The sequence below is a fragment of the Macaca thibetana genome, chromosome 4 (assembly GCF_024542745.1).
Source record: "Macaca thibetana thibetana isolate TM-01 chromosome 4, ASM2454274v1, whole genome shotgun sequence".
Classification (NCBI taxonomy): domain Eukaryota; kingdom Metazoa; phylum Chordata; class Mammalia; order Primates; family Cercopithecidae; genus Macaca; species Macaca thibetana.
The window spans coordinates 8,144,449-8,172,072 of record NC_065581.1 but is presented as its reverse complement, the minus strand read 5'-3'; the positions used below and the strand labels follow the sequence as shown (position 1 = coordinate 8,172,072).

The 27,624-nt window shown below is 40.1% G+C and overlaps 2 protein-coding genes and 1 long non-coding RNA gene across 3 annotated transcripts in view; 2 read left to right on the top strand and 1 right to left on the bottom strand.

Annotated features, from left to right (window-relative positions):
- LOC126952672 (uncharacterized) overlaps positions 1-14,050 on the bottom strand; it is a 49,205-nt gene extending 35,155 nt beyond the window's left edge. Inside the window, exons 1-2 of the long non-coding RNA XR_007725000.1 lie at positions 13,960-14,050; positions 13,653-13,728 (exon numbers count right to left, since the gene is read on the bottom strand). This is a non-coding gene — a long non-coding RNA (uncharacterized LOC126952672). The remainder of the gene's footprint in view (positions 1-13,652; positions 13,729-13,959) is intronic.
- BLOC1S5 (biogenesis of lysosomal organelles complex 1 subunit 5) overlaps positions 1-27,624 on the top strand; it is a 995,078-nt gene that overhangs the window by 778,021 nt on the left and 189,433 nt on the right. The window lies entirely within an intron of this gene.
- The window catches only part of EEF1E1 (eukaryotic translation elongation factor 1 epsilon 1), a 315,058-nt gene that overhangs the window by 166,485 nt on the left and 120,949 nt on the right, over positions 1-27,624 (top strand). The window lies entirely within an intron of this gene.

Sequence of the window (27,624 nt, the reverse complement as noted above, 5' to 3'; positions counted from 1 at the left end):
GAAATGTATTGTCTCGCAGTTCTGGAGGCTGGAAGCCTGAGGAAGTCCTGTTCCCTCTGAGAGAGGATTTGTTTCATGCCTCTGCCAAGCTTCTGGTGACTGCTGGCAATCATCGGCACTCCTTGGCTTGTAGACACATCACCCCAATCTCTACCTTCCTACTTATGGGCATTTTCTCTGTGGACATGTTTATGCGTCCAAATTTCTCCTTTTTATAAGGACACCAGTCACACTGGGTTAGGACCCACCAAATGACCTTATTTTAACTAATTATAGTTAAATATATATAGTTTTTATATATAAAATATATATAGTTTTTATATATAATATATAAATATATAATTTATATATGTTTATATATATATAATTTATATATAATTATATATTATTATATAATATATATTTATGTTATATAGTTATATAAATATATGTATTTATATGTTATATATATTTATATATAAATACATATATAATTATAATTTTAACTAATTATAACTAATTATCATCTTTAATGATCCTATCTGCACACAAAGTTCCATTTTTAATTACAGGGAGTTAAGACCTCAATATACGAATTGTGGGGGAAGACAGGATTAAACCCACAACAAATCACCTTTTTTTTTTTTGAGACAGACTCTCCCTCTATCGCCCAGGCTGCAGTGCAGTGGCGTGACCACAGCTCACTGCAACCTCTGCCTCCTGGCTTCAAGCAATTCTCCTCCCTCAGCCTCCTGAGTAGCTGGGATTACAGGCGCCCACTGCCATACCCAGCTAATTTTTGTATTTTTAGTAGAGACAAGGTTTCACCACATTGGTCAGGTTGGTCTCAAACTCCTGACTTCAAGTGATCCAGCCGCCTCAGCCTCCCAAAGTGCTGGGATTACAGGCGTGAGCCACTGTGCCCGGCTAACAAAACACTTTTAATGGCAAAAACCGCAATTACTTTTGCACCAACCTAAATAGCAATGAGAACTAGATATGGCTTATAACATATTCTTGAGTGCAGTAGTCCAGTCCTGGGATTCTGATAACCATCACTGTTCCCCCTCACTCAGGCACACGTAATAACTCTGAATCTGTTTTGATGAAAAATATTTCAAAACAAAGCTGGTTTGACGTCTTTGGTCTTTTGCTGTTTTCCAGAATTGTTCTTGGACACTGCTCTCACTGAGCTTACGGTCAGGACTGGATTTCCGTGGAGAAGTTTGATTCCCTCCAATACGCTGGCTGCCGGCCCCTCGCTAAGAAAGATGACTCTGGAACGGCAGCCTCCTTCCTTCTGAGCCCTCGTCCTATACCTGCGTCCACTTGAGTGGTCCCCAGGTCCACTCAAGGTCCACTTATCTGACCCCATCAGCTCGATGAGGTGCATTGGCAATGCGAGGGGCACGTGAAAGCCCCTCTTTTAAAAAGACTCTCTTCCTACTTAAAGTTTGAACTGAAAGTGGACCACAGAATCGGTTAGTTGTAATTACTCTTTAATTACTTTATGCCCCAAATTATGAGGGCTCCATATGAGGCCAGATATATCTAATGATTGCTCAATTATCTTACAGATCATTGCAGAACTCACTTAATATATAGGAAATCTAGTCAGAAATAAACCTCTTTGGGACCAAAGTCTAAAAGCATTTCTAATCGCAGAATGAAACTCTAAGTTAAATGCTCTTCCCTCTCCAACATGCAGCCTCCTACTATTTTCTAAATAGTCTAAAAGATGCAGGACTGGCCAGGCACTGTGGCTGGCACCTGTAATACAAGCATTTGGGGAGGCCAAGGCAAGAGGATCACTTTAGGCCAGGAGTTCAAGACCAGCCTGGACAACACAGCAAGACTCCACCTTTACAATATTTTAATGAGCTGGGAGTGGTAGCACATGCCTGTAGTCCCAGCTACTTGGGAGGCTGAGGCAAGAGGACCCTTGACCCCAAGAGTTTGAGGCTGCAGTGAGCTATGATTTGATTATAACCCAATGAAGCTGGTTTCTCTCACCAATAAGACTTTGGACAGTGATTTGCATATACCTGATGGAGCTATAACATTTGCTTCAAAGTTTGCACCAAGAACTGTAGATGCCACTCACTAGAATATGCAGATATCTGGCTTTGTACAAAAATGATTGGGGCTAGGCACAGTGGCTCATGCTTATAATCCCAGCACTTTGGGAGGCCAAGGTGGGAAGATCGCTTGAGTCCAGGAGTTCGAGACCAGCCTAGGTGACATAGTGACACTCCATCTCTACAAAAAATTAAAAGGCATGGTGGTGTGCACCTATAGTCACAGCTACCTGGGAGGCTGAGGCAGGAGGATCACTTGAGCCCAGGAGGTTGAGGCTACAGTGAGCCATGATCATGCTACTGTACTCCAGCCTGGGTGACAGACCAAGACCTTGTCTCAAAATAATAATAATAATAATAACAACAATGCCATCCCAACTACAGAATTGATGGGATTCTGTAGTTCACAGGCTGTCTATTAAGATACCAGAAATTATTTCATCTATGTGAATGCTCGGTTCACTTTTCAAATAAACACTGATTTCTACAACTTGATGTTTAATCAAATGCTCAGCCTAATCAGTATGCATTTTATCTATTTGAAAGAGTATAATCAATAGTGACCACAAAATGTTACTCTCCACAGTTAACCTTGCCTTTCACAAGCCTAGATAAGCTTTTGCATTCTAGACTACGGTAAGTCTGTCACATGTGTATGGCAGATCCATCTTACAACTCTAGCCCAAGAAGCTACTTTTGTACTGTCCTTGAGCTTAGGATAGGGTTTCAAGATTCTCATTCTACCTCAGATTGTGCCTTATTTATCTAAAATCCTAGCTGAAGTTTCATTGGGTGAGGGGTATTGTAATTCATATCACTGAAGAAAAAAATCCAGAAATGGTAATTTACTATCACCAAAGCAGATGTTAATTTTCGATCTTTTGTCCTAGTGCAAAGATTGCCTTTAAAATCAGAGCCAGAAGAATTGTAGACAGTGCCGCTAAATCAGCCCAATCAATGAGGTAGTGTTCTGAAGTTCACCTTGCAGAATTAAACTTGAAATCATACTTTTTTCTACTCCTGTCAAATCCTAATTTTCTTCTGTCTGAAACAGATGTTTTTTGAAGAAACCGTATTTTTTTGCTCTAGCTTTGCATAGACCTTTGGCTGAAAGCAGTCATGCTGTTATTTAACCTGGCCTGCTGGGATTCTTGAGGTTATGAAGGCTTTTAAAAAGGTTATAAGCTTAGAAGTTATAGTATAAATTTGCATTCCATTCAAGTAGAAAATGAAAAAACAGACACTGTTAGAAAAATAGTAAAATGCATTCATCTGATTTTTTAAAAATATAAATTGTGAATAAAGATTCTCTTTTGTGTAGGCATGTGAAACAAAGTATTCATTTCTGGTTTGGAAACTTTGATGTTCTTTATTCAAGATCACGTCACCTTCAGTCAAAGAGGCAATATCTTGTTAATTTATCTCCATTTCTAGCAGACTGACACAATAACATGTCATATCAAGGGCATAATGTTGTATTATGTTATAAAACGTCCTTCCTTCCCAATCTTTTTTCTGTGCATGTAAGACAGGGTCTCTCTGTCACCCAGGCTGGAGTGCAGTGGTGCGATCGAGGCTCACTGCAGCCTCAACCTCCTGGGCTCAAGCAATCCTCCCACCTCAGCCTCCAGAGTAGCTGGGACCACAGGCACGCACCACCACGCTCAGCTAATTTTTGTAATTTTTGCAGACATGGGGTGTCACTATATTGCCCAGGCTGGTCTCAAACTCCAGGGCTCAAACGGTCTGCCCTCCTTAGCCTCCCAAAATGCTGGGGTTACAGGTGTGCACCACCATGACCATGCCAGGATGGCATTATTTTTTATTTCTAGTCCTTAGTAGTATCTGAATGTAATTAAATATCATTGGTATAACACAAATGGCAAATGTCTGTGGATAGACATGATCTGAGAAGCACATTAGAGGTGATTGTTTTAATTTTAACGTATTTCCAATCTCCAAACAGAATAATGGTACCTGATGAGCACTCTTTAGAATAAGAAAAATAGATATTTCCAAGGAGGAAAGAATTGGTAGTTGAGGAAATATTGGTTATGTTTTACATTTGGTTAATACGGGATTGGGGAAACTCTACTATGCCAATCCGTGTTGAACCACCAGGTGGCACACTACTGCCTTCTTTCCACCATTCAACCACAGAAAAATAAAATGCCATTGGGAGATGTTGGGTTTAGTTTATTGGTGGTTGTTTTTTACACAGAAAATTCACCAAAACCAACTTAGCCACATAAAGATATGAATCTACAAGTGGTTCTTTCTCAACTTTAATATTTTTATTACTATCAGTAGAATTTATTTTGCTTTGCTTTTTCTTTAAGCTTTGAGCCAGCAAGATGTAAACACACCAACTAACCAACTAACAGAAATGCTAACCAAAATAAGCCCATTGATTACTCTTTACATGAAAGCAGAAACAACTGGGGAAATAATTTTACCTTTCAGAATACTTAAGGATTACCAGCGTTTAATATTCTACACGAGCATGTCATATTTGCAAAGTGTATTGTTACATATTTATAAGTAATTACAATAATGAATGTGATAGCATTTTTTAAAACCCATATGCAATCTAGGTCAAATTCTGAACATTTTACAGATTTCTCTAGCTTTTTACAACATTTATTCAATGACTTCATTGGCAAAATAACCAGAATCAACTCAATTTTTTAAATACTTTTAATAGAATTCTCCATTTATACTGATTTAGATTCAGGAATTGTCATAATGCCTCACAAATAGTCTTTCTGCCTAAAAGTAAGTATGTCTTTAACTCCAGTTTACTGAAAAAGGTACCCTTTTTGTTTACTGAGGTATATCAAACACATTTTGGATTTACCCCAGTTGACTAAGTCCTGGCAATCAGTAAATTAACTAGCACTTTAAACAGAACTTTTAATGTCCATTGATGAAATGGGCTGCACAAATGAGAGTTTAGCTTCTTTCAGTTCTAAAATCACAAGGCAGAATGAGATGAATTCTAGTCCCAGTTTTGCCACCAGCTAGCTGTGTTGCCTCAGGCAAATTATTTAAACTCTTTATACCTTCTTTCTCTCAACTGAGAAATTAAATAAAGTGGAATCTTTCTAAGGTTCTATTTTACTTTTAAAATGGTATGATTTTATTTTTATATTTGAATCTTATGTTGTGAAGCATAATAAAGTATTTCAAAGTAATTCATCAAAGTAGGAAAAGCTAGGAAAAATTCCTAAAGCAGTGACCACCTCGAGTGATGGTAGCAGTGTGCAGACGGCTTGGAGCCTTCCGCATCTCCTCTGATGAGCAAAACCAAGAGCTCTCACCACACAAAGGAAGAGCTCTGCACACATCCTTTGCTTTACAATTTCTTCACTTACTCTGGCTAATTGATATTTAGCCACCTCAGAATGAAATCATTGAGCTCTTTCTCCAGCTGTCTTGCACAGAATCTTCAATAGTGTAGATCTGTTTAACAGATTCCAACTCTTGGAACACACAATGTAAGCTTCCAGAATAATTGATAGCCATAACTTTAGAAATATATGTTATGTTCATGTAAGATGGTCCTATAGCACTACATCCCTTTTCTCATAATGTGAAGGAAAACGAGTTATTTTCTTATGTTTGAGTTGCATTATATCTCATATATTGAGTTTACAAAAGCAAAAATTCCCGAATCCCTCAAAATTGAGAATGACTATACCTACACGAGCTAGATACAAAACCTATACTGAGTAAACAGATCCACATTTTTTACTTGCAGACTTACGCTTTTATATCTTCTGTTAGGGAATATGTTTCTTCTTTAAACAAACAAGGGCTTCTTTCCCCCATTTATTGTGTACTTCTGATGGTATTTTTAAAAAGACTTTCACAAGGGAGGGATTGGTCCTTAATTAAGACTTTAAAATGAGGGCAATAAATATATTTTATTGGTTATAATACCTTTTTCTTTATTAGAAGGGTAACAGACTGCTGGTTAACTGGTCATGAAATATTAATTAAAAAGAAAAAATATATGATGCAAGCAATCTCAGTGAGCGCCAACTGATGCTTTTACTGGGATTTTTTTCTGCATAAAGTTAAAGGCATGTGGACCCAGTCAGGTCACCCACAGGGAAACACCAGCTGGTCTCGTAGAGGCTCATCCAGTGACAGCAAGCCATGGAGTCCTCTCTGCACCAACATTTGGGGCTCATGTTGCATTTGGACACAAGCAGTCAGAAAGCACGCCCAGGACAAAGTGTTCCTGACAGATCCGCCTCTGCCTCCAGGACCAGATAGACCTACCCACACCAGTGTGCGTGAACACAGCAACTCTGCAAGGAACATTGTGTTTTCACCAAGCGACCCAAGACCACAAGAACTCTTTCTGCCCCAGGCGCCCATCTTGGCTAACTAGAACCTTCCATAACTTCCAATGAAATACCCACATGTCTTCCAGATTCTGTTTTTACCCATGCACTTCAACTGCTCCCCTTAACTGGCTAGAAGATGATTTACATCTTAAATTTAAGAGAAAAGGCAGATGTTTTAGGATGGCAGGGGGAAATAATCCTCAAATACTGCCTGTGATATTAAAAATGGAGTTAACAGAAGTTTCCATGGGCAACTCTAATATGCTGCTCTCATTTCGCTGGAAGGGACCCTGACAGATGGAGACAGGAAAGTAACCTCACACTCAACTACAGGGAACAGCAGAGGTGTGTGTTCTGTGGCCACCCTCCAAGGAGGAAGGACTTACTTCGGGCCTCTGCAGCAATCGGCATGGCAACCAGAAATCCCCAACCAGCCACTTGCAACGTTCAACGTGTAGTAAATCACCTAAGGCCATCTTGCTAAAATGCAGCTTCTGATTCCACAGGTCTGGAGTGGAGTGGATGATTCTCAGCCCACACTGGGAATAAGGAGGCCCTCTCCTCTCCCTGAAGCTCTGACTCAGGCTGGCCTTTGTCCAGCAAAGTGAAAGAGAAGCAGAAACTTCACTGAAGCCTATAGGATTCTTTATTTTTTTTAATGCAAACATGAACGGCACAGTGGCTCGTGCTTTTAATCCCAGCACTTTGGGAAACCAAGATGGGAGAATCACTTGAGGCCAGGAGTTCGAGACCAATTTGAATAACGTAGCAAGACCTCATCTCCACACAAAAGAAAGAAAAAGAGAGAGAGAGGATTGCCTGAGCCCAGGGGTCCAGACTGCAGGGAGCTATGATCACACCACTGCACTCCAGGTTGGGCACCAAAGCAAGACCCTGTCTGTAATAAAATAAAATAATAAAAAATAAATGTAAACAAATGATTTACTGTGGATACATGATTCTTGGTGACTTTTAAAATTTCTGTCAGTACAATATCACCTACACAATAAATAAAAATAAAAAATCTTCAACAGAAATTTAAACAACTTTTGAAATAATCGATAACCCCAAGGTGCTGTTTCCCTTTGAGGAATTTTCTTTACTTCCAAACGTGAGCAGGATTGGGTATTTTATTTTTCCCCTGATTAACAATTTATTTTCTTTTAAAAATTATCATAAGAGTAAAATTTGCTTTTTCTCTTTTGGTACACAGGTCTATGAATTTTAATATACAGATAGATTTGTGTAACCACCACCAAAATTGTGATATAAAACAGTTCCATTACCTGTCCCCCAAAAATTGGTGGGATTTGGGTTCCCAAATTTTTACAGCTTTCTCTCTTTTCCTAATTCCTCTCTTTGCTTCCACATTTACAAACAACATTTTTTTAAAATAAAATTAAGTATCGTTTTACAAAATCATCCAGAAAATTCATATTCTCCTTGAAGTCACAGAAGACAAAAGAAGGCTGAGACTCAAAGGCTCAGAACTACCGCGGCAAAATCTTGAGGTTAACTGAATCTGGGTTAGAAGTTTCCACAGCCTCCTAGTTTGAGCTCCCAGATGGAGAACAAGTTTGCGCAGGTTCAAGAGTGTTGTCCTTGGACCTTCCTGAGGATGGGAAATTCTCTACAATGGTCTCTTTATTGTATTGCCAGAGTCAAACCCAGAGGAAAGTCCAAGCTGCCTCAGAGCCAGTAGTGACCTATAAACTCTCAGCCTCAAAGTTGGAAGGCAAAGCACCCCGCTGCCTGGGGATTGCATCAGAGCCCCAAAATGGGTCACCGGCAGAAAGCAGACACAAGTCAGGTCATTTCTTCTGTTTCAGCTTCCAGGGCAATGGAAACTGTGGAATCTATACCCCCAAAAATTTCAAATCACAGAAAAGCTCTCAGATTCTTCAATTATTCATATTAACTACTACGGGTAAAAGAATAAACCTTGTGGAGATGACAGAATGGCCTTAATTTGGGGGCTATTTCCAGCCCCTGTATACTTTTAACTCCATTCATGCTGAATAGCTAAAGGTCTTGTAATACTGCCTTTGATTTACGGAAGGGAAAAAAAAGATGGTATTACTGAAAAGACCCATTACTCCTGTGCCTCATCATGTAGTTCAATGTTAAGTACTCTACAAAACTGAATCCTTGGTGGAATGCAATTCTGTAATTCAATCGAGAGATCTTGCTAATGTCCCAGTCTGCAAGAACATAGCTTAAGGGTTTAGGTTTAGAAGGAAACCTTGCAAACCAGAGATGGAATTACAGCCTGCCTCTTCAATCAAGAGATGAGTGAGGGTTGTTGGCAGTGTAATATTAAACAATTACAAAATTTTTCAAAGAAAGTGAAAGAATTATGGAGTTATGTTTGTCTCTATGGGAAGATAAAGGAAGAAGAAAAGACAAAACACCAGATGGGCAAAATGTTGATCACTGTTGAAGCTGGATGTTTAGAAAATGGGGACTGAGTATACCATTTTCTCTACTTTCCCATGCATTTTTACAATGTCCATAAGAAAAAGTTAAAAAAAAAATATGCCACCAAAAGTACTATGATAGGAAAATAACGCTTCTGAAAACTCATGGAATTTGTAGGTGTTTCTCACTTGTGTATTAAATGTCAATATGAATAAATATTATGTGATCACTTTTGCAAGATTATAGGGCCCTTAATGGGCATAAATGAAGACTTACTGTCAGTGCTGGGGTCAGATATCTTCTAAGTGGACTAAGGGAAGTTTCTTATGTAATGAAGCCTGTGCAGTTGTGTTATTATGTATTATTCATACACACACTTGCACGCAATATTAGAAACAGTCATGCATATCACAACGTTTCCATCAACAATGGACTGCATATCCAAGAGTGGTCCCTGAAAGATTATAATAAATAGTCTTACTTAGCTTTTCTATTTTCAGACATGCGAATACATGCGATTGTGTTCCAATTGCCTACAGAATTCAATACTGTAACATGCTGTATAGGTTTGCAGTCTAGGAACAACAGGCTGTATCATACAGCCTAGGTGTGTAGCAGACTGCACCACCTCGGTTTGTGTAAGTACACTCTGTGATGTACTTACACAACCATGAAATCACCTAACAATGCATTTCTTGAGACATAGCCCCATCATTAAGCAATACATTACTGTGTACATATTCAGACTTCCAAATAAAAAAATTAGAATGCTGGAAACAGGCTGTTTGCATCACAAAAGGACCATGCCATATTCCTTTAAACACCAATACATATTAATAATATGACTTAAGAATTTCTACTTATCTAACAATCTGTTTCCTGGCTCTAGCTACCTCTTCCGGGGAGCATTTGAAAACTACTTACTCCCAGTCCCTACTCCAAACCAGTGAATCAAGCTGTCCAGATGATTTTTAAATGCATCCAGGATTGAAGACCCCGAGGCTACTGCTCTCAGGAACAGAGCCAAGACTTAGAGGAGAGTTCTTTGGAACCTATTAGGATAACCCATTGAGATGCCATATTGTTTGGATAACCTCGAACATCCACACTAAGTACGGAGGTGTCTGCTGTGAGGAAGTTAAATTAGAATGAAAGTCATAGTATGTTTAATGTTAAATAGAATTATGTATGTGAAACTGGGAGAAAAAAATAAAGCCGGGTTTCTTCCCCAAACCTTTGACTGATGGACCCTAGGCTAGACCTTTCAAATGTGAAATAAATTTAATTTCTGGCCCAGCACAGTGGCTCATACCTGTAATCCCAGCACTTTGGGAGGCTGAGGTGGGCGGATCGCTTGAGTCCAGAAGTTCAACACCAGCCTGGGCAACGTGGCGAAACCCCGTCTCTACTAAACATACAAAAAATTAGCCAGGTATGGTGGAATGCAACTGTGGTCCCAGTTACTTGGGAGGCTGAGGTGGGAGAATTTCTTGAGTCCAGAAGGTCGAGGCTGGAGTGAGGCATGATCGTGCCCCTGCACTCCAGCCTGGGCAACAGGAATAAGACCCTGTCTCAAAAAATAAATACCTAAACTTTACCAAATGAAAAACTAAAAACATTTAACTTCTTTAAAGGCGTAATTAAACCAATCATTACATTATTATTTGAATAAATTGTGGTTGCTACAAGTTATAAAATAGCCATAATCGTCATTTTCACTCTGCAAACATCTCCTACCTCCACCTCATCTGTGCTCCATTTGGAAATCTGTGAAATGTACGTTGATGAGGCAGCTGGGTTAAACCCACAGTTCCTGTAGGGGAGGGGCAGTTTTCACCACCACCTTGGGAAAGGCCTTGCTCTGAGCTCTCTTCTCTTCTGACAAGCGATAGTTTTTAACGGTGTGGGCGCGAGTTAAAACCAGACTTGTATCCTTACTGGAATTCTGTTACCACTAAAGTCAAGCATTGGGAGTAGATGGGACCACCAGTGAAGGCCCAAGGAGTTCCGAGAGCCCAGCCACCTACCAAGAAGCCCAGCCCCAACCATTCCCATTCTGCCTTCTCACAGCTTTTCAGCTTTCCAACCCTAAGCTTTTTGGCTTTTGATGTGTATGGTTTATGTTCACGTTTTGGCTTTAACTTTTAACATGTTTTTACTTCCTCATAGAATTTAAATGCAGACTCCCAGTGCTGGAAGGTCTGAATTATTCTCTCACCTATGGGCCATGCCGGAAGTCCTGAACTCAACCGTCAACATCAGAACCTACCATGCAAAATTTCCTTTCTTCTCTATCCAAGACGGAGTCTAACACCCCGTATAAGTTAGTCCTAATGGGACTAAAAATCCAAAATCAAAATGGCTTTCTCTGGATCTTTTCTGGCATCATCCAATTTTTCTATCTTTTAAAACAATTATTCTGCAGTCAGCCTACATCATTCCTAAATCAGCTACTAGATTAGGAAGTATCAGAGTAACTAAAGAAGGACCTAGAACTTAAGCTCGTAAGCTTGGAAATAAGACGAACTTGGAATCCAGCTAACCCTGACATGTTGGCCAGGTTATTGACCTCTGTGAAATGAAGGAGAGACACCTGCAGTGTCTAAACAGTGGATTGATGGGAGAATCAAAAGAGATCAGTATCCAATAGACTTTCATTAATATGCGTCATTAGATACTAGCAGACAGGTACAGAAATGCACAGAAATGTGGCTAGAAGGTTGTCTTCCCACACTGATGGCAGCTCAGAGACGGGAGACTGAATTGAGATGTGTAAAATACGACCTGCCAATCTTACTCCGTGTACTCGTGTATTATTTGAGCTGCTTATAATACTGCAGTGAAAATATATTATTGAGTCCTTTTCAAAGAACAGTTTGTCCTCCTGTCTTTATCAGATACTAAATGTAACCACTTATCAACAATGCTGCCAAGAAAATGAAGTAAGCAGGAGGAAAATGTCCTGACTTGGGTTGGGTGATGGTGGATCAGCAATGGCTTGAGGACTCTCTAGTAAAACATGCAGTAGGAGGGAAATAAAGACACGGTAAGGAGGTCGAAGTGAGCGGTTCACTTGAGGTCAGGAGTTCGAGACCAGCCAACATGGTGAAACCGCATCTCTACTAAAAATACAAAAAATTAGCCAGGCATGGTAGCAGGTGCCTGTAATCCCAGCTACTTGGGAGGGAGGCTGGGGCAGGAGAATTGCTTGAACCCAGGAGGCGGAGGTTGCAGTGAGCTGAGATTGTGCCACTGCACTCCAGCCTGGGTAACAGAGTGAGACTCTGCCTCAAAAAACAAACAAACAAGTCTTTGCTATTGTGAATATTTGTTATTGTGAATAGCAAAGGCTTATTTGTTTGTTTTTTGAGGCAGAGTCTATTCCAGATATTTATATAAATGATATCATAAAAAAAAAAAAGTCTGGACCAGACTACCACATTATCATTGGAAATCGACTCAGTAGGAACTGAGCAAACTGGACATTTTCAACCACACCCTCCCCATCACAGTGATGTGCCTCATGGCTATTCCTTGGAAGAGAGTTAGGAAAAGCTCTAGGTAAAGTTTGGTGGTCCTTGGAACTCTCTTCCAAGGAATCTCATGCCCTAGAGCTTTGCATTTGATGAGATTTGCTTAGCTTGATGGGTTTGTCTGTCTAATACAGGATAGTCTTTTCTATCCTTTTCTCTGTTCCCAGCAACAATTCTTATTTAAGGGAAGGAGGTGGGAGAGCAGGTTCATAAACATACATTTCCTGCTTCCTATGCTCAAGGCTGTCTCTTCTTAAACCAACAGTGTCTGCCGGGCGCGGTGGCTCACGCCTGCAATCCCAGCACTTTGGGAGGCCGAGGCAGGCGGATCACAAGGTCAGGAGATCGAGACCATCCTGGCTAACACAGTGAAACCCTGTCTCTACTAAAAATACAAAATAATTAGCCAGGCGTGGTAGCGGGCGCCTGTAGTCTCAGCTACTTGGGAGGCTGAGGCAGGAGAATGGCCTGAAACCACGAGGTGGAGCTTGCAGTGAGCCAAGATAGTGCCACTGCACTCCAGCCTGGGTGACAGAGCGAGACTCCGTCTCAAAAAAAAAAAAAAAAAACAGTGTCACCTGTTACACAATATCAGAAGGGGAGACAAGCTCTCCTGGCTTTGGTCTAGTCTGATTTCAGCTGCAAGCAAACAAGAGACCAGTATCAGCTCACCTCTATCCCACTAATGCTTTTGCGGATCCATCTCCCCTCAGAATGGGAAGGCCTCCAGTATAAAAATGATAACGTATGGGTGGTGCAGTCACAGCCAAATGCAAAAAGTCATTGCTGAAATACTTTAGTGTGCAGTGATATATTTAATCTTTACAAATACTTTGTTTGATCCTCTTATATAGATAAGATGTGAATTATTATCCGTATTTTACATGTGACCCAACTGAGGTTCAGAGAGGTGATGGCTTACTCACTCTCATGCTGCCTGTCGGAGCAGACAGACTGGTATTTTCTTATTCCTAACCTACTGCCCATCCTACTGGATCACAGCTGCCCAGTCACTATTCAGCACGTACAGGCACTAAGCAAAGCACAGAGCTGGACACTGTAGAGGACACAACAACAAAAGTCCTGCAGCAGCTCAAAATCCAACAGGGAGAAGACTTTCACGGGATGGAAAAATCACTGTGACACCAGTAATAAACATTCAAAACTAGATAAGAAAAATCAACACAGGCCAATAAAAGCTATGGTTCCTGAGGGTTCAAACTGGGTAAAAGGGAAGATTTTTTTTTTTCAACAAACAGTTCTTCCACAAATATTTATTGAGCACCTACTGTGTGTCAGGAACTTTTCTCCAAGACTGAAGACCTTGTACTTTTCTTCTCCTGCCTCTCACAGCATTTGGAGGATCTGGGTGGGGGAGATATGAAAAAATACACCTCAATGACTTTTCGGGGTCCAGGGAGTGCATCGTTGGTGGGCCTTCCTTCCGTGAATGGTGGAGGATGCTGGGCTGAGACTCAGGACGTCGTGCTCAATTACACATTTGTACATGGCTCTTTTGTGTCCATCCCCCATTGAACAATCCGTACCTTGACCATTCATGGAAGCAGATTAGGATTTAGAATCTACCCAATGTACCATGAAATGTGTAGTGTCTCCAGTAATCAAAGCGGCCGTGCTGACCCGCTCTGCTTGGTAGCCAGGTAGACCCATCAGGCTCTGCGGCCGTGTTCTTCCGCTTTTTATCCTTTCAAGTCACTGTGGGAAAATAAATCTCAGCACAATTCCTTCCGGTTCATCAGTCTTCCCAGTTCACCCATCCACGTCCACATCCTTTATTTTTGTTTTCCTGGGTCAGTTTCTCCTACATCCCAATCGGAGCCTGCCCCCAACCAGGGTAGCTGAAGAGGTGATCCCAAAAAGGATTTGGGGTGTTATTTTCTTCCGAGGAATTGTGTTTATTTTTTTAAAAAACATGTTTTATTTGTTGCTAATTTGAGCGACAATATTTGCCACAAAGTTGAATGCTTAACACTGGGCCCTGAACTGACCCTAAGTGGTTTTAAATCTAACTCAATTAAGCAATATCACATTTAACTAAATAATTAGCAAAGGCAGTGTGCTTATTGTATGCCAGAAATTGCATATAGAAAAATAATTGATCTCATTACATGATCATTTTTCAAAGAAGTTATTGTTAGATCCATTCAAATGAAATAGATAACTGAGGTTGAAGGAGGTTAAGACATTTGCCTTAATCTCATACCTTTGTTTCCTACACACTTTCCATCACCTCCATGTAGACCCTCTGTTCTGTCAGGCTTGTCTCCTCATTAAACCATCCATTTCACACTGCCCTTGACCTTTGAGGACTGTGGTCCATCACCCTGGCTTGGAATATCCTCACGAATGCCCATTCACACCCCACTTACCCTTTGTGGCCAAGGAAGCTCCCAAATCCTGTTGAACTTTTCTTGACCACTCTAGTCCTCAAAGTTCTCCCTGAACTCTTCCATAGCAGCCAATAGGGATCCTCTGTGCCATTTCTTTAAAGGATTGTATGTGTGAACTTTGGTGATTAGTTCCATATCCTATATTTTGTACCATTCATAGTGTTGTACATAGTAGATTATCAATAAACACTTGACCAAGTGATGGATTGACTGTTTCTAAACCAGTCTCCTGTACTGTTGGAGATCTTAGAAAAATAAAGGAGGTTCTTTACATGTTTATTTTTCAATAAATCTATTTTTATTTTCTTCTGATGGAAGGTAGGAAATGAATCTCCTTTTTGCCTCCTATCTTTTGCCACAATCTTTTTAAAAGTCTCAATTCTAGATTATACTCTTTTTTTATCCCATCAGCAAAAATTTAACCATTTTCATTTCTTGGACCAAATGCAAAATGTGAACTTAGTGACTCCAATTAATTATAGGGAGTTCTTACTAACCAAATCAGGGGTTCTCTGTCCAAGAATAAAAAGCAGATGAAAGTCTTAAAATCCACCAACAGCTCTGCCACTTCTTACACTGCCCCATTTGTAGGTGTATCTCAGCTACAGTCAGAACTGAGTTGTCTTTGTTCCCCTAGAAATGATCAGCTGACACCCATCAGATCCGCTGATGGACACACAGGGTTAGGTCGACCAGGGCCTGGAAGATTTCTGCATGCCACTCTTTGCACAGCCTAACGATACATGATTTTAAAGTTCTTAACCCACCTCTCCTCCCTGCCCCCCAGAACTAATCTATATGCTAATTTGCACTTGATAATGCCGCCCCACAATATGGTAATTGCTGTAATGTTTTCCAGGGAGGAAAAAAAAAAGTAGAAATTGAGCCACAGCTTCAGCGCTGATGCCTGCACAGTCACGAGACGCTGTGCACAGACGGGGTATCAAGCCGGAGCCCACATCCAGCAATTGGTCACACTGAGGTCAGGATGAAATCATTCTAGAAAAATTGGAAATGCTCTTCTAAGCCACACTATTTTGAAACGATCCTCAGAAGCGTGAAGAGTATCAGAGGCGGCAAGCTGTAGCCTACTGAGTTAAACCTAGCTGCATTCCCTCACCTGTGTACGAAGGCCTCAAGATTTACAGAAAATCTCAAACCACTGATTTGAGGGTGCAACCTCTAAAGCAGGGCCGAGTCTTCCAGGGCTTCTGGCGTCTCCATATCACCTTTATGTGCACAAAGGTACTTTCCTTTCTGCCTATTTCCCTACATATGCTCTCAATGCTATTAAGATATCAAATGCAGGAATGACAACAAGAGAGTCCTAATTAAACAGCAGCAGTGTGTGCCCTCGAAGGAACAGCCTGAACCCAAATAAGTGGAGCTTGGGACCGGAAAGGGGAAAAAGACAATGGGGGCTTTGAAATCAGCTGGGTTTAAAGCAACGGGTTTGTTGTGTGTATTTAAAGGGCCAGATGACACAAAGGGCTGTTAGGACGGAGACCAAGCTCCAGATTCACCAAGACACACGGGTAATAGTCACTGAGTCCTGTGACCGGAATCCAATTGTAATTGGCCTCAGAGATCACTTATGGCAATCAGGGAAGTAATAGGCTTCTGAATAATTATGAATAATTAGGCACATTTATGAATAATTACACTGATAATAACTATCTAATTCACTCCATTTTAAAATTGTAATTCACTCATTATGGATTGGGTGCTCACTCCCTTCATCCTGCCTCTGCATATTCATGGCCTAATCCATCCGCCAATCTTACAATGATTGGAGTCCCTCTCCAGCTCAGCACTGGACTCACCCTGGGGACAAAGGACTATCCTGGTCCGCAGGATTGGAGTTTCCTATCCCTTTGATTAATTTGAGAGGACTCTGGACAGTAGAGAGAGGCAGAAGGGATATAAGGAAATATTTTCCTAAAATATCCAAGCTTTGCCATCTTGTGACTCATTTACCAATATGCAAATGACTTTGAAGTAATATCCAGGAGCTCTTTGCTGTTTTCAATACTGATGATAAAAAGAAGCAACTGCTTGCACATGTCATTATACAGAATACCAGTGCATTAGACAAGGGCAGTCTTTTTATAGCGTCTTCTGATCGAGTACTAGGCTGCTTAGAAAATCAGGAGTCCTAGCTGGACATGGTGGCTCACACCTGTAATCCCAGCACTTTGGGAGGCTGAGGTGGGCAGATTGCCTGAGCCCAGGAGTTCGAGACAAACCTGGGCAACATAGGGAGAGCTTGTCTCTACAAAAAGTAATAAAAAACAAAAATTAGCCAGGCATGGTTGTGTGCACGTGTAGAACCAGCTACTTGGGATGCTGAGAAGGGAGGGTCACTGGAGCCCAGGAGGTTGAGGCTGAAGTGAGCCAAAATTGCACCACTGCACACTCCAGCCTGGACAACAGAGCAAGACCCTGTGAAAGAAAGAAAGAAAGAAAGAAAGAAAGAAAGAAAGAAAGAAAGAAAGAAAGAAAGAAAGAAAGAAAGAAAGAAAGAAAGAAAGGAAGAAGGAAGGAAGGAAGGAAGGAAGGAAGGAAGGAAGGAAGGAAGGAAGGAAGGAAGGAAGGAAGGAAGGAAGGAAGGAAGGAAGGAAGGGAGGGAAGAAGGAAGGAAGGAGAGAAAGAAAGAGAGAGAAAGAAAGAAAGAAAAAGAAAAAAGAAAGAAAGAAAGAAAAAGAAAGAAAGAAAGAAAGAAAGAAAGAAAGAAAGAAAAAAGGAAGAAAAGAAAGAAAGAAAGAAAGAAAGAAAGAAAGAAAGAAAGAAAGAAAGAAAGAAAGAAAGAAAGAAAGAAAGAGTCAGAAGCCCCGATGTGAAGATGGAATCTTAAAAAGATGTGTCCTCAGACTTCAGACATAGTATGTCCTCGCCCTACGGCCATATTCTTTCCTCCCCCATATTCTCTCTCCTTTTCTTTTATTTCTGTTTCTCCCCTTTTGCCTTCCCTCCCTCCCCACCATCCTTTGCCTACTTCTCTATCACTTTCATATCCCTTCCTGTTATACTCCAACAATGACAATCAAAAGTTAGCTTATATTTTTCTGATTCCAAACATACTATCTGTGAACTCAAAAAATTTTTAAAATATTGGGATGAGAAATTTTTTTAAAAAATTAAAAACCAATAATCTCAGCCCCTGAGAGAAGCAATATTAACTTAATACAGTATTTCAAAGTGTTCTTTTTCTAAACATACTTTACATGACTGAGATTACAAAAACAATTTTGCATCCTGACATTTCCCTGAACATTACAGAATCAGCATTTTCCTTATTATTAAAAACTCATGTTTGATGGTAAAATTATAAAATATGCAAGTACACATGATCATTAATTCCCTAAACTTTGGCAACTTAGTATTTCCCATTTGTGCTATTTTGCCGTGCTATTTTGTGGGGCAGTCTTCTTTTGTTCTTATATCTTATCACATTATTTCCTGTTCCTTTCTCTTCCTCTTAAATTAAGACTTGGGTATAAGGAGGTATGCTGCCCCTGAATTAAGACAGGGGAATAACATGACTGGTTTAGTGCACAGGAAGGCTTACCACACACAATCTTTTCAGGTACAAGCAACGTTAATATCCCGTAGTTTAACTATAAACAAAATCTTTTATGCAGAATTAACCATAACAGAATTCCATCTTGGACCCAACCCAAGGGGGCTCAGTAACTGAAATACATTATGATGCATCCTTTCCTGAGGCTTGATTACAGGAAAACTCAGACATAAATGGCATCCTATTGAGCTTCTGGAATACTAGTTTCCAAATAATTATCAATGGATCCCATACATGAGAATTGCCCAGGGAGCTTTTTAAAAATGTGTCTTCCTGGACTCCACCAAGTGATATTTTGATTTAAGAGATCAGGAGGGAGGATCAGGCTGGGCAGGAAAGAAGGCAGCAGATGTGCAGTCTCATGTCTGCCATGCCAAGAATCCTGCATGTAATTTACCGAGGAGCAATGTGGTCTACGAGCAGATGAGTGGCAAGGTCAGACAGACAAAGGAGAATGAAGACTCCCATGCAAGTGACTGGCAGAAACTGGGTGATCATGAGAAACGACACCATGCGGTATGAAGGCAGGGCTGGAAGTATGTGGATCAGTTAGGAAATTGTGGTAACCCAGAAATCTAGTTTACAAATGATGAGAACATGAAATGAGGCAGTACCGTATGGGAATGGAGAAGCACACTGATACGAAACCTGTATATGGTAGAGTTAATAAACTCATGTGAATGTTGGATGTGAGAACTAAAAGCCAAAATTAGGATGATCCCCAGTTACCTGAATAGAATGAAATCCAGGGGAGCAGCAGCTGGATTTGGTGCGGTATGGTGGGAGGGGGAAGGATGATATATGATGGATGGCCATGATGAATTCACTTGGAAAGGATTTATCCAAAAAAGGAAAAATTCTCTCTTATCACGCTGTCAAGAATTAGAGACCAGCCTGGCCAACATGGTGAAACCCTGTCTCTACTAAAGATACAAAAAAATTAGCCAGGTGTGGTGGCGAGTGCCTGTAATCCCAGTTATTCGGGAGGCTGAGGTGGGAGAATTGCTTGAACCTGCGAGGTAGAGGTTGCAGTGAGCCAAGATCGGGCCATTGCACTCCAGCCTAGGTGACAGGGTGAGACTCCATCTCAAAAAAAAAAAAAAAAAAAAAGAAGAAGAAGAAAAGTTTTGTTTTCTTCCCCTCATATGGGTATTTGTATATGATGCAGTACAGTAGCACCCCAGAGAAAGTGAAACCTTCTTAGGCTGTTGGCCTTTTATGGGGAGCACAATAGAGAGAGGCTCTCATAATACAGATACCTTTTCTCACCTGTTCACTTTATGCTCTGGAGGGGGGTGATCAAATAATTTCTAAGGGATTTGTTTCCCCAGGTAACCTAAGGACAGAAAAAGCCACACATCTAATCCAGCTGGATGCTGGTTGTAGGTCTTTGCGAGTTCTGTCTCCTGGCATGTTCAGACATCTGCAGTTCATTGCATTCAGCAACTCTAACTAGATCTGATGTCACAATCTCTGAGTCCCAGTAGGATTTCCTGCAGACTTTGAGAGACTTGACATTCAGAGGAAGAATTTACCACCAAACCCAAAAATAAAGCTCAAGGGCTTCTCCTTGGGACATTTTAATCTAAAAGTTAGAAGAATCAAACATTTTACTTAGAGAATATGGACAGACTAATTTTTTTTTTTTTTTTTTCTCTCTAGATGGAGTCTCGCTTTCTCACCAGGCTGGAGTGCAGTGGCACAATCTCAGCTAGCTCACTGTAACCTCTGACTCCCTGGTTCAAGACATTCTCCTGCCTCAGCCTCCTGGGTAGCTGGGATCACAGGCACGTGCCACCACGCCCAGCTAATTTTTTGTATTTTTAGTAGAGATGGGGTTTCACCATGTTAGCCAGGATGGTCTCGATCTGCTGACCTCGTGATCCACCCACATGGGCCTCCCAAGGTGCTGGGATTACAGGCATGAGACACCATGCCCAGCCCAGACTAACTTTAAAGTGAGTTAACGAGTGTTTGGGTTTGTCTGGGGGCAGTGTGGGGTTGAGGTTTGTTTTTGTTTTTATTTGGGCTTTTTAATCTCTAAGGCACTGGCTAATTTCCTACTCTAAAAAAGAAACCCCTGAATGTTTCAAAGGAAAGGGAAAATAACCAGAGGAAATTCAAGGGGAATTTCTCAGTGGATTTTACTGTATCTCAATTCCAGGGTATTTTCTAGGTGAGCTAAATGGAAGAGACTAAGAAATACATCTTGAAATTATGAAGTCATTAAGAATTATGATACAAAGATTATTCAGCAACCTAGGAACATGTCCAGCAAAAAAAAAAAAAAACAACAACAACAAAGGCAAGCTATTAAGGTAGAGATTCAATGATTGCAAGTATAATTTTAAAGCATAGAAAAAGGAATGGGAAGAAGCACCAACAATGTTTCTGTTACATTCGTGATCATATATTTTCCTTTCATCTATTCTACATTTTGTTTTATAACACTGTCATGGTTTTTTAAAAGGTGCTTTCGTCAGATGAGGAGAAACTAAGAGGAGGAGGGGGAACCCGGAAAGGTCCAGGGTCTTGCCCAAGGTCACAATGTAACCCGGTGGAAAGAGCTAAAAGTAGAACACATAATTTATCATGAGAATCACAGCCTCCCTTGATCCAGCAATGGGAAAAATGCAGCCTCACCAGGCCAGACTCAGTTTTCCTAACTCCGCTATCACCTTTGATGGAAGCCCCCTGTTTGGAAAAGCAGAAATGAAGACCCTTTCCAGCGTAGCCCTAGGGAACACCCCCGAGCTCATGGAGGTCGAGCCTTGAGAACAGCCCCATTTTTTTCTTAGCAAAGGAGACTGCAATCATCAAGGGAGCTGCTGCCACTCCACACCATCAACCCCTTGAGAAAAGCCTGGGTCTGATGTCACAGCAGGCCCCCCTCCTCCCTTCTTGCCCCTATTCTCCCCAACCCAGCAAACAGGGGCCATGACTATGTTGTTATTCTTGTTACGAGGTATTTGGACAAAGCTTCTGCTGCTGTCCAGCCACCCCCGCCCTCCCTGCCCCCAGCTAAATCCAAATGATTGATGAGGGGAATACTTTGAAATTTTGAGATGGGGGTGCTGGCAGGCAGAAGGAAGGAGAACACGCTTCAGACAAAGAGCAAGACAGAGTGGGTGGCGTTGAAGCATGGGGGACATTAGAACCTGTCAAGGCTGCAGAATGATTCATTGAGGTAATGATGATAAACACTTCATCTCTGGGCATCTATGTACATTTTACCTAACGATCTCAAGCGTCCATACATGAAGAGAGGCTCAGAATAAATCATACGAACAGACCCTAAATGGGAATCCCTTAGGAATGGGATCTGAATTGTAAATGCCTGCTGGAATTTCACACATCAAATTACAATAAACAGAATGAGATTTTAGGCAGCTTCGTACTTAAAGGGTACCATGCGGAGTCCTGAGGATTTTCTTTTACTTTAGAATTTCGTTCTGTGCTAGTTGGAGCTTTGCATATCTCTTGCTCACTTGGACATTTCTGGTTGTGGATTCTGAAGTGAAACAGAGGTTTCTCATAAATAGCTAAGTCCTCCTCTTGCCACAACATACTTCCTCTAATGCCGGGTGCCTCTGCAATAGAAGATAATGCCTGTGAGATTGAATACACATGGACAATAGCCAGATCATATATAAAAGTAGAACTGCAACCAGTCAAGGAAACCAATCCCTTATCTATAGTAACCAATCCAGGAAGCCAGCCCACTGTCCATCTACAAGTCAGACAATTACCTCTAGCAACCAGTTCAGGAAGTCAAGCAGTAACATCCACAACGATTGGCCCAAAATGTCCAGGACTTCATTAACTGTCCCTTGAAAAATTAATCTCTAACTTTTGCTCCCACTTCCAACTTAGGACCAACCAGAGAAAGTCAAATATGTACTCTTAACTAATCATGTGGAATGTCTGTGTCTTCATCCATTCATGCTGCTATAACAAAAGACCTTAGACTGGGTAATTTGCAATAATAGAAACTTATTTCTCACAGTTCTAGAGGCTGGGAAGTCTAAGATCAAGGGGCCAGCAGACTTGGTGTCTGTTGAGGACTTGCTCTCTGCTTCAAAGATGGTGCCTTGTGGCTGTGCCCTCACCTGGCGGAAGGCAGAAGGATGCACTCTCTCCCCAAACAACCTCTTTTATAAGGTCACTGATCCCATTTATGAGGGTTCCACCTTCACTACCTAATCGCCCCCTAAAGGCCCTACCTCTAAATACTATCACATTGGCAATTAAGTTTCAACATATAAATTTGGGGGAGACACATTCATACCACACATCCTGCTTCTAGTGAGCTATCTCCAGCTTCCCCAATCCAGCAGCCTCAATCAGCACGCACCTGAAGCCTTTGCTCTGTTCCACTGTGAGGCTTCTCCACACCTCTGCCTGCATGTGAGTAGCTAACAAAGCACAAGTAATGGTGACCAACTCCCTTGTTGTGACAAGTTCTGAATAAGTAACCATTGCCTCTTCTCATTTGGTTGGTCTTCTCTTATTTCCACATGCCTCAGACTTGCACTTCCAGAATGTGTTAATGAGAAAAAGCCCATCAAATCAGTCCTTAAGCAGTCCAAGGACATATGCAGGCCTGAACCTGCAGCTCCAGTAGCTTATGTGAGTCAGAATATGGCTTATAGTGTGGAGCTTGCAGTAAGCTGAGATCTCGCCACTGCACTCCAGCCTGGGTGATAGAATGAGACTCCATCTAAAAAAAAAAAAAAAAAAAAAAAGAATATGGCCTATAGTAACCACCCAAGTCACTGCAGTGTTTTTCTTCTATATTTTTCACTTTAGCCGTTGGCTTAGCCACGGAAAAACGTACACATGGAAGCACTGTCAGGAAGTAGCTTTACATTGTTCTCTGAAATAGGAATTGAAATAAGCCAAATCCGACTCAACTAACACCTTGAAATAATCAAATTCTTAGCTATCAGCTTTTATGATCTGGATCAAGCATATTAAAGAGAATTCTGGTACACAGAATAATAAAACTCATCGTACATATTGTGATTTTTAGGGGTAATAGGAAGGCTACTATGAGCCTCAACTTATGCCCTCCACTGATCTGTCATCAGGCCTAAATTTTCTTCATTAGAGACTAATTTCTTTGAGTAAAGCACTCCTCAGGGTCAGTACAACCAAAAGACTAAATGCACATCAGGATCACTTGAAAAGTTTTAATGAGTAAGGGCTTCCTACACCAGACCTATTTCCTTTCCCAGAGTGTGATCTCAGAAACTCTCTTTTTTTTTTAATTGACAAATACAAATTATATCTATTTGTGGTATACCAAATGTTTGTTGAAAACTGTATGTTTGAAATATGTATACATTGTGAAATGGCTAAATCAAGCTAATTAACATACGCATTACCTCACATACCATTTTTTGTGGTAAGAACACAAAATCTCTCTCCTCCCAGTTTTCAAGTGCACAATACAGTGTTACCAATTACAAAAACAATAGATCTCTTCAACTTATCATTGTGTCTAGCCAAAATTGTGTATCCTTTGACCAACATATCCCCACCCCAAACCCAGTAATCATTCTATTCTCTGCTTCTATGAGTTCAACTTTTTTAGATTCTACACATAAGTGAGATCATGTGTTATTTGTCTTTCTGTGCCTGGCTTATGTCACTTAGCATAACGTTCTCCAGGCTCATCCATGTTGTTACAAAAGACAGGATTTCCTCCTTTCTTAAGGCTGAATAGTATTTTATTGTGTATATACACCAGGTTTCTTTATCCATTTACCCATTGACAGACACTTAGGTTAATTATACAGTAGTCCATCCTTACCCATGTTTTCGCTTTTCATTGTTTGCCTGTGGTAGACCACTATCTGAAAATATAAAATGGAAAATCTCAGAAATGAAACAATTCGTAAGTTATCAATTGTGCACAGATCTGAGTAGTGGGCACTGCCACCTCTCAAAAGACCCTTGCTTGGCCGGGCACGGTGGCTCATGCCTGTAATCCCAGCACTTTGGGAGGCTGAGGCAGGCTGATCACAAGGTCAGGAGATCGAGACCATCCTGGCCAACATGGTGAAACCCCATCTCTACTAAAAATACAAAAATTAGCCAGGCATGGTAGCACGCACCTGAAAGCCAAGCTAATCAGGAGGCTGAAGCAGGAGACTCACTTGCACCTGGGAAGCAGGCATTGCAGTGAGTCGAGATTGCATCACTGCACTCCAGCCTGGGTGAAGAGGGAGCCTCTATCTAAATAAATAAATAAATAAATAAAATTAAGTATTATTTACTATTATTATCTATAGGTTTCACTCACTACTCAGAATTGAATTATAATTTCTCTCCACTATATATCTGTTGGTATGCCTGATGACACACGGAATACAAGAAACTTAAAATGATCCAGCCTAACAATTCAAAATTTAAAGATATGGAACCAACCAAAGTGCCCATTGACCAATGAGTGGATAAAGAATGTGGTATACCTACTTCAAATTACACTACAAGGCTAAAGTTACCAAAACATGGTACTGGTATAAAAATAGGCACATAGATCAATGGCACAGAATAGAGAACACAGTAATAAAGCCACATACTTACAGCCAATTATCTTCGACAGAGCATGCAAAAATATAAATTGGGGAAAGGACACCCTATTCAATAAATAGTGCTGGGACAACTGGCTAGCCACATATAGAAAAATGAAACTGGAACCGCATCTCCTCCTCTTATACAAAAATCAACTCAAGATGAATCAAAGACTTAAATCTAAAACCTGAAACCATGAAAATTCTAGAAGATAACATCAGAAAAACTCTTCTGGGCATTGACTTAAGCAAAGAATTCATGACTAAGATCCCAAAAGCAAATGCAACAAAAACAAAAATTAATATACGGGGCCTAATTAAACTAAAAAGCTTCTGTGCTGCAAAAGAAATAATCAGCAGAGTAAACAGACACCCCACAAAGTGGATGAAAATGTTTGAAACCTATGTATCCAACAAAGGACTAGTAACCAAAATCTGCAAGGAACTCAAACAAATCAGCAAGAAAACAAAAACAAATAATCTCATCAAAAAATAGGCAAAGGACATGAATAGACACTTCTCAAAAGAAGATGTACAAACAGCAAACAAACATGAAAAAATGCTCAACATCACTTAGTCAGGGAAATGCAAATCATAGCCACAACGAGACACCACCTGACTCCTGCAAGAATGGCCATAATTAAAAAGTCAAAAAACAATCAATGTTGGCGTGAATGTGGTGAAAACGGAATGTTGTTACACTGCTGGTGGGAATGTAAACTCATACAACCACTATGGAAAACAATGTGGAGATTCCTCGAAAAACTAAAAGCAGACTAGCATTTGATCCAGCAATCCCACTACTGGGTATCTACCCAAAGGAAAAGAAGTCATTTTCTGAAAAAGACACATGCGCATTGCGTGTTTATGGCAGCACAATTTGCAATAACAAAGATATAAAACCAATCTAAGTGCCCATCAACCAGCAAGTGGATAAAGGAAATGTGGTATATACACACCATGGAATACTACTTAGCTATTAAAAGGAAGGAAATAATACCTTTTGCAGGAGCTTGGATGGAGCTGGTGGCCATTATTCTAAGCGAAGTAACTCAGGAATGGAAAACCAAATACCGTATGTTCTCACTTACACGTGGTAGCTAAGCTAAAAGGACACAAAGGCATAAGAACGATACAATGGACTTTGGGGGGTTGGACGGGGGGTGATGGATAAAATACTACATATTGGGTACAGTGTACACCGTTTGGGTAATGGGTACACTAAGATCTCAGAAATCATCACTAAAAAACTTATCTATGCAACCAAAAACCACCTGTACCCCAAAAACTATTAAAATAAAATTTAAAAATTAAAATTAAGAAAAGAAAAAAAGAAAGTTTATATATATACTATATATCATATGTACTATTTAGATATACTATATATTATATATACTATAATATATACTATATTTATATAGTTAGTATATATGATACATGTACTATATATAGTATACATACTATAGTATATATGTTATATACTATATATGTTATACAGTGTATATATATAGTATATGGTGTACCTATATATATATATTGTGTGGGTATATATATTGTGCATGTACATACACACTATGGAATACTATTCAGCCATAAAAAAAGAATAAAATAATGGCCTTTTGCAGGAACTTGGATGGAGTTGAGGCCATTATTCTAAGAGAAGTAACTCGAGAATGGAAAACCAAATACCATATGTTCTCACTTATAAATGGGAGCTAAGCTATGGAGCAAAGGCATAGAGAGCAGTACAGAGGACTTTGGAGACTAAGAAGAGGGGACAGGTAGGAAAGGAGCAAGGGATAAAAACCTACATATTGGGGACAATGGACACTACTCGGGAGACCAGTACACTAAAATCTCAGCCTTCACCCCTATACAATACATCTATGTAACCAAAAACCACTTGAACCCTAAAAGTTACTGAAATTCAAAAAATTTTTTTTAATTATCAAACCTAGTCAAGTGTTGATTAATTGAATATTACAGTGAAGTAATATATACACTTCAGTATTTATTATACTGGGTCATATACATATATATACTGGGTCAGTATATATAACATATAAATAAGCAATATTTAAGAATTAGAGTATACTATGATATACGTATCATTCAAGCTACACTGCCAAAAAGATAACTTCTCTTTGGTGATTCAAGAATTCAGAATTTTTGAATGCCTTGTGATCATTATTTTGAACATTTATTTTAAGGATTGCATTATTTTTCTGTGATAGAGATTTCTAGAGAAAAATACTGAATAACAGACAGCTTTCATATAGGAGTAATGATAGTAATGATATCGATCATAATATTCAATAGCATCATGAGTGCTGGCTACATGCCAAGCATGTAACTCATCCTTGCCTTACAATCATTTAATAGACTCTTCTGATTCCCTTTTGCGCTTGAATGGAGATTTCAAGAGACCAGAAGACCTGCCCAGGTCAAGCAGCCAATAAAAGCCAGACGTAGGAATTTGAACGTTGACCTATCTTCCCCCAAGCTCTTTTGTTAAAAGCTCTCAGGCTTCCACAGCAAGGTTCAACCTGCAAAGAACTAAACATGAGAAAAGAAATATTGTATTGATGAGCAAGTAAAAAACAGCCCATTTTATAGGAGGAAAATTGCAAGGCTAAAATTTCATTTAAAAATTTTTTAAAGAAAAAACAGCTAAAATAAAGTCAGATTTTAA